We start from the raw sequence: 6,546 nt of genomic DNA, 5'->3' as shown, positions 1-6,546 counted from the left end.
ACACTCACTCTCTCTCTCTCACTCACTCACTCACTCTCTCACTCACTCACTCACTCTCTCTCTCACTCACACACTCACTCTCTCACTCACACACTCACTCTCACTCTCACACTCACTCACACACTGACTCTCACACTCACACACTCTCACTCACACACTCACTCTCACACTCACTCTCTTACTCACTCTCACTCTCACTCACACACTCACTCTCTCACTCACACACTCACTCTCACTCTCACACTCACTCACACACTGACTCTCACACTCACACACTCTCACTCACACACTCACTCTCACACTCACTCTCTTACTCACTCTCACTCTCACTCACACACTCACTCTCTCACTCTCACTCACACACTCACTCTCACACTCACTCTCTTACTCACTCTCACTCTCACTCACACACTCACTCTCTCACTCTCACTCACACACTCACTCTCACACTCACTCTCTTACTCACTCTCACTCTCACTCACACACTCACTCTCTCACTCTCACTCACACACTCACTCTCACACTCACTCTCTTACTCACTCTCACTCTCACTCACACACTCACTCTCTCACTCTCACTCACACACTCACACTCACACTCACACTCACACTCTCTCACTCTCACTCTCTCACACTCACACACTCTCACTCTCACACTCACACTCTCACACTCTCTCTCTCTCTCTCTCTCTCTCTCTCTCTCTCTCTCTCTCTCTCTCTCTCTCTCTCTCTCTCTCTCTCTCTCTCTCTCTCTCTCTCTCTCTCTCTCTCTCTCTCTCTCTCTCTCTCTCTCTCTCTCTCTCTCTCTCTCTCTCTCTCTCTCTCTCTCTCTCTCTCTCTCTCTCTCTCTCTCTCTCTCTCTCTCTCTCTCTCTCTCTCTCTCTCTCTCTCTCTCTCTCTCTCTCTCTCTCTCTCTCTCTCTCTCTCTCTCTCTCTCTCTCTCTCTCTCTCTCTCTCTCTCTCTCTCTCTCTCTCTCTCTCTCTCTCTCTCTCTCTCTCTCTCTCTCTCTCTCTCTCTCTCTCTCTCTCTCTCTCTCTCTCTCTCTCTCTCTCTCTCTCTCTCTCTCTCTCTCTCTCTCTCTCTCTCTCTCTCTCTCTCTCTCTCTCTCTCTCTCTCTCTCTCTCTCTCTCTCTCTCTCTCTCTCTCTCTCTCTCTCTCTCTCTCTCTCTCTCTCTCTCTCTCTCTCTCTCTCTCTCTCTCTCTCTCTCTCTCTCTCTCTCTCTCTCTCTCTCTCTCTCTCTCTCTCTCTCTCTCTCTCTCTCTCTCTCTCTCTCTCTCTCTCTCTCTCTCTCTCTCTCTCTCTCTCTCTCTCTCTCTCTCTCTCTCTCTCTCTCTCTCTCTCTCTCTCTCTCTCTCTCTCTCTCTCTCTCTCTCTCTCTCTCTCTCTCTCTCTCTCTCTCTCTCTCTCTCTCTCTCTCTCTCTCTCTCTCTCTCTCTCTCTCTCTCTCTCTCTCTCTCTCTCTCTCTCTCTCTCTCTCTCTCTCTCTCTCTCTCTCTCTCTCTCTCTCTCTCTCTCTCTCTCTCTCTCTCTCTCTCTCTCTCTCTCTCTCTCTCTCTCTCTCTCTCTCTCTCTCTCTCTCTCTCTCTCTCTCTCTCTCTCTCTCTCTCTCTCTCTCTCTCTCTCTCTCTCTCTCTCTCTCTCTCTCTCTCTCTCTCTCTCTCTCTCTCTCTCTCTCTCTCTCTCTCTCTCTCTCTCTCTCTCTCTCTCTCTCTCTCTCTCTCTCTCTCTCTCTCTCTCTCTCTCTCTCTCTCTCTCTCTCTCTCTCTCTCTCTCTCTCTCTCTCTCTCTCTCTCTCTCTCTCTCTCTCTCTCTCTCTCTCTCTCTCTCTCTCTCTCTCTCTCTCTCTCTCTCTCTCTCTCTCTCTCTCTCTCTCTCTCTCTCTCTCTCTCTCTCTCTCTCTCTCTCTCTCTCTCTCTCTCTCTCTCTCTCTCTCTCTCTCTCTCTCTCTCTCTCTCTCTCTCTCTCTCTCTCTCTCTCTCTCTCTCTCTCTCTCTCTCTCTCTCTCTCTCTCTCTCTCTCTCTCTCTCTCTCTCTCTCTCTCTCTCTCTCTCTCTCTCTCTCTCTCTCTCTCTCTCTCTCTCTCTCTCTCTCTCTCTCTCTCTCTCTCTCTCTCTCTCTCTCTCTCTCTCTCTCTCTCTCTCTCTCTCTCTCTCTCTCTCTCTCTCTCTCTCTCTCTCTCTCTCTCTCTCTCTCTCTCTCTCTCTCTCTCTCTCTCTCTCTCTCTCTCTCTCTCTCTCTCTCTCTCTCTCTCTCTCTCTCTCTCTCTCTCTCTCTCTCTCTCTCTCTCTCTCTCTCTCTCTCTCTCTCTCTCTCTCTCTCTCTCTCTCTCTCTCTCTCTCTCTCTCTCTCTCTCTCTCTCTCTCTCTCTCTCTCTCTCTCTCTCTCTCTCTCTCTCTCTCTCTCTCTCTCTCTCTCTCTCTCTCTCTCTCTCTCTCTCTCTCTCTCTCTCTCTCTCTCTCTCTCTCTCTCTCTCTCTCTCTCTCTCTCTCTCTCTCTCTCTCTCTCTCTCTCTCTCTCTCTCTCTCTCTCTCTCTCTCTCTCTCTCTCTCTCTCTCTCTCTCTCTCTCTCTCTCTCTCTCTCTCTCTCTCTCTCTCTCTCTCTCTCTCTCTCTCTCTCTCTCTCTCTCTCTCTCTCTCTCTCTCTCTCTCTCTCTCTCTCTCTCTCTCTCTCTCTCTCTCTCTCTCTCTCTCTCTCTCTCTCTCTCTCTCTCTCTCTCTCTCTCTCTCTCTCTCTCTCTCTCTCTCTCTCTCTCTCTCTCTCTCTCTCTCTCTCTCTCTCTCTCTCTCTCTCTCTCTCTCTCTCTCTCTCTCTCTCTCTCTCTCTCTCTCTCTCTCTCTCTCTCTCTCTCTCTCTCTCTCTCTCTCTCTCTCTCTCTCTCTCTCTCTCTCTCTCTCTCTCTCTCTCTCTCTCTCTCTCTCTCTCTCTCTCTCTCTCTCTCTCTCTCTCTCTCTCTCTCTCTCTCTCTCTCTCTCTCTCTCTCTCTCTCTCTCTCTCTCTCTCTCTCTCTCTCTCTCTCTCTCTCTCTCTCTCTCTCTCTCTCTCTCTCTCTCTCTCTCTCTCTCTCTCTCTCTCTCTCTCTCTCTCTCTCTCTCTCTCTCTCTCTCTCTCTCTCTCTCTCTCTCTCTCTCTCTCTCTCTCTCTCTCTCTCTCTCTCTCTCTCTCTCTCTCTCTCTCTCTCTCTCTCTCTCTCTCTCTCTCTCTCTCTCTCTCTCTCTCTCTCTCTCTCTCTCTCTCTCTCTCTCTCTCTCTCTCTCTCTCTCTCTCTCTCTCTCTCTCTCTCTCTCTCTCTCTCTCTCTCTCTCTCTCTCTCTCTCTCTCTCTCTCTCTCTCTCTCTCTCTCTCTCTCTCTCTCTCTCTCTCTCTCTCTCTCTCTCTCTCTCTCTCTCTCTCTCTCTCTCTCTCTCTCTCTCTCTCTCTCTCTCTCTCTCTCTCTCTCTCTCTCTCTCTCTCTCTCTCTCTCTCTCTCTCTCTCTCTCTCTCTCTCTCTCTCTCTCTCTCTCTCTCTCTCTCTCTCTCTCTCTCTCTCTCTCTCTCTCTCTCTCTCTCTCTCTCTCTCTCTCTCTCTCTCTCTCTCTCTCTCTCTCTCTCTCTCTCTCTCTCTCTCTCTCTCTCTCTCTCTCTCTCTCTCTCTCTCTCTCTCTCTCTCTCTCTCTCTCTCTCTCTCTCTCTCTCTCTCTCTCTCTCTCTCTCTCTCTCTCTCTCTCTCTCTCTCTCTCTCTCTCTCTCTCTCTCTCTCTCTCTCTCTCTCTCTCTCTCTCTCTCTCTCTCTCTCTCTCTCTCTCTCTCTCTCTCTCTCTCTCTCTCTCTCTCTCTCTCTCTCTCTCTCTCTCTCTCTCTCTCTCTCTCTCTCTCTCTCTCTCTCTCTCTCTCTCTCTCTCTCTCTCTCTCTCTCTCTCTCTCTCTCTCTCTCTCTCTCTCTCTCTCTCTCTCTCTCTCTCTCTCTCTCTCTCTCTCTCTCTCTCTCTCTCTCTCTCTCTCTCTCTCTCTCTCTCTCTCTCTCTCTCTCTCTCTCTCTCTCTCTCTCTCTCTCTCTCTCTCTCTCTCTCTCTCTCTCTCTCTCTCTCTCTCTCTCTCTCTCTCTCTCTCTCTCTCTCTCTCTCTCTCTCTCTCTCTCTCTCTCTCTCTCTCTCTCTCTCTCTCTCTCTCTCTCTCTCTCTCTCTCTCTCTCTCTCTCTCTCTCTCTCTCTCTCTCTCTCTCTCTCTCTCTCTCTCTCTCTCTCTCTCTCTCTCTCTCTCTCTCTCTCTCTCTCTCTCTCTCTCTCTCTCTCTCTCTCTCTCTCTCTCTCTCTCTCTCTCTCTCTCTCTCTCTCTCTCTCTCTCTCTCTCTCTCTCTCTCTCTCTCTCTCTCTCTCTCTCTCTCTCTCTCTCTCTCTCTCTCTCTCTCTCTCTCTCTCTCTCTCTCTCTCTCTCTCTCTCTCTCTCTCTCTCTCTCTCTCTCTCTCTCTCTCTCTCTCTCTCTCTCTCTCTCTCTCTCTCTCTCTCTCTCTCTCTCTCTCTCTCTCTCTCTCTCTCTCTCTCTCTCTCTCTCTCTCTCTCTCTCTCTCTCTCTCTCTCTCTCTCTCTCTCTCTCTCTCTCTCTCTCTCTCTCTCTCTCTCTCTCTCTCTCTCTCTCTCTCTCTCTCTCTCTCTCTCTCTCTCTCTCTCTCTCTCTCTCTCTCTCTCTCTCTCTCTCTCTCTCTCTCTCTCTCTCTCTCTCTCTCTCTCTCTCTCTCTCTCTCTCTCTCTCTCTCTCTCTCTCTCTCTCTCTCTCTCTCTCTCTCTCTCTCTCTCTCTCTCTCTCTCTCTCTCTCTCTCTCTCTCTCTCTCTCTCTCTCTCTCTCTCTCTCTCTCTCTCTCTCTCTCTCTCTCTCTCTCTCTCTCTCTCTCTCTCTCTCTCTCTCTCTCTCTCTCTCTCTCTCTCTCTCTCTCTCTCTCTCTCTCTCTCTCTCTCTCTCTCTCTCTCTCTCTCTCTCTCTCTCTCTCTCTCTCTCTCTCTCTCTCTCTCTCTCTCTCTCTCTCTCTCTCTCTCTCTCTCTCTCTCTCTCTCTCTCTCTCTCTCTCTCTCTCTCTCTCTCTCTCTCTCTCTCTCTCTCTCTCTCTCTCTCTCTCTCTCTCTCTCTCTCTCTCTCTCTCTCTCTCTCTCTCTCTCTCTCTCTCTCTCTCTCTCTCTCTCTCTCTCTCTCTCTCTCTCTCTCTCTCTCTCTCTCTCTCTCTCTCTCTCTCTCTCTCTCTCTCTCTCTCTCTCTCTCTCTCTCTCTCTCTCTCTCTCTCTCTCTCTCTCTCTCTCTCTCTCTCTCTCTCTCTCTCTCTCTCTCTCTCTCTCTCTCTCTCTCTCTCTCTCTCTCTCTCTCTCTCTCTCTCTCTCTCTCTCTCTCTCTCTCTCTCTCTCTCTCTCTCTCTCTCTCTCTCTCTCTCTCTCTCTCTCTCTCTCTCTCTCTCTCTCTCTCTCTCTCTCTCTCTCTCTCTCTCTCTCTCTCTCTCTCTCTCTCTCTCTCTCTCTCTCTCTCTCTCTCTCTCTCTCTCTCTCTCTCTCTCTCACACTCACTCTCTTACTCACTCTCACTCTCACTCACACACTCTCACACTCTCTCACTCTCACTCACTCACTCTCACACTCACACTCTCACACTCTCTCTCTCACACACTCACTCTCACACACTCACTCACACACTCACTCTCACACTCACTCACACACTCACTCTCACACTCACACACTCTCACTCACACACTCACTCTCACTCTCTTACTCACTCTCACTCTCACTCACACTCACTCTCTCACTCTCACTCACACACTCACACTCTCACTCTCTCACTCTCACTCACTCACACACTCTCACACTCTCTCACTCTCACTCACACTCTCACACTCACTCTCACTCTCTCACACTCACTCTCACACACTCACTCTCTCACTCACACACTCACTCTCACACTCACTCTCACACTCACACACTCTCACTCACTCACTCTCACACTCACACTCACACACTCTCACACTCACTTTCACACTCACACTCACACTCACACTCTCTCTCTCTCACACACACACTTCATTATATGAACCCTGGAGGCTTCACAAAGGCCAGGTGTGTTTCTGTCACTGTGTGCCTGACATCTTCATCTATAATACAGCAGACAGAACCTCACGAACATGAAGGACAGGAGACGAGAGGAGGTGATGGGAGAACCAGGGGAGAGGAGAGAGGAGACGTGATAGGAGTGAATGAGGAGGATGATGATGATGATGATGAAGATCAGTGCTTCTCAACCTCTTTGACCCCGTCCAACACAATACATGAAAACTCCCTCATATACGCTAATATATCACCTCCAGTGTTTCTTCTGTAATTATGACGTTTTATTTTATTTTAATTTATTTTTTACTATGATTTTGTGATTCCAGATGTTTCAAGAACTGTACATTCTTAAAAACAGTGATTAAGGGGGACAAAAAAAAAAAGATTTCAAATTATACATTGATCATGTGTTTTCTTGGCATTTTAATAAACTTAGATTTTTATTTTATTTTGTGATTACAGACATTTAAAGAACTGTACTATATA

General features: G+C 48.8%; 1 protein-coding gene across 1 annotated transcript in view; it reads right to left on the bottom strand.

Annotated features, from left to right (window-relative positions):
• The window catches only part of LOC107681920 (receptor-type tyrosine-protein phosphatase mu), a 250,840-nt gene that overhangs the window by 47,372 nt on the left and 196,922 nt on the right, over positions 1-6,546 (bottom strand). The window lies entirely within an intron of this gene.

This window comes from Sinocyclocheilus anshuiensis, unplaced genomic scaffold (genome assembly GCF_001515605.1).
Source record: "Sinocyclocheilus anshuiensis isolate Anshui unplaced genomic scaffold, SAMN03320099.WGS_v1.1 scaffold2198, whole genome shotgun sequence".
NCBI lineage: Eukaryota > Metazoa > Chordata > Actinopteri > Cypriniformes > Cyprinidae > Sinocyclocheilus > Sinocyclocheilus anshuiensis.
The sequence above is the reverse complement of the archived record's forward strand: the minus strand, read 5'-3'. Positions and strand labels throughout refer to the sequence as shown.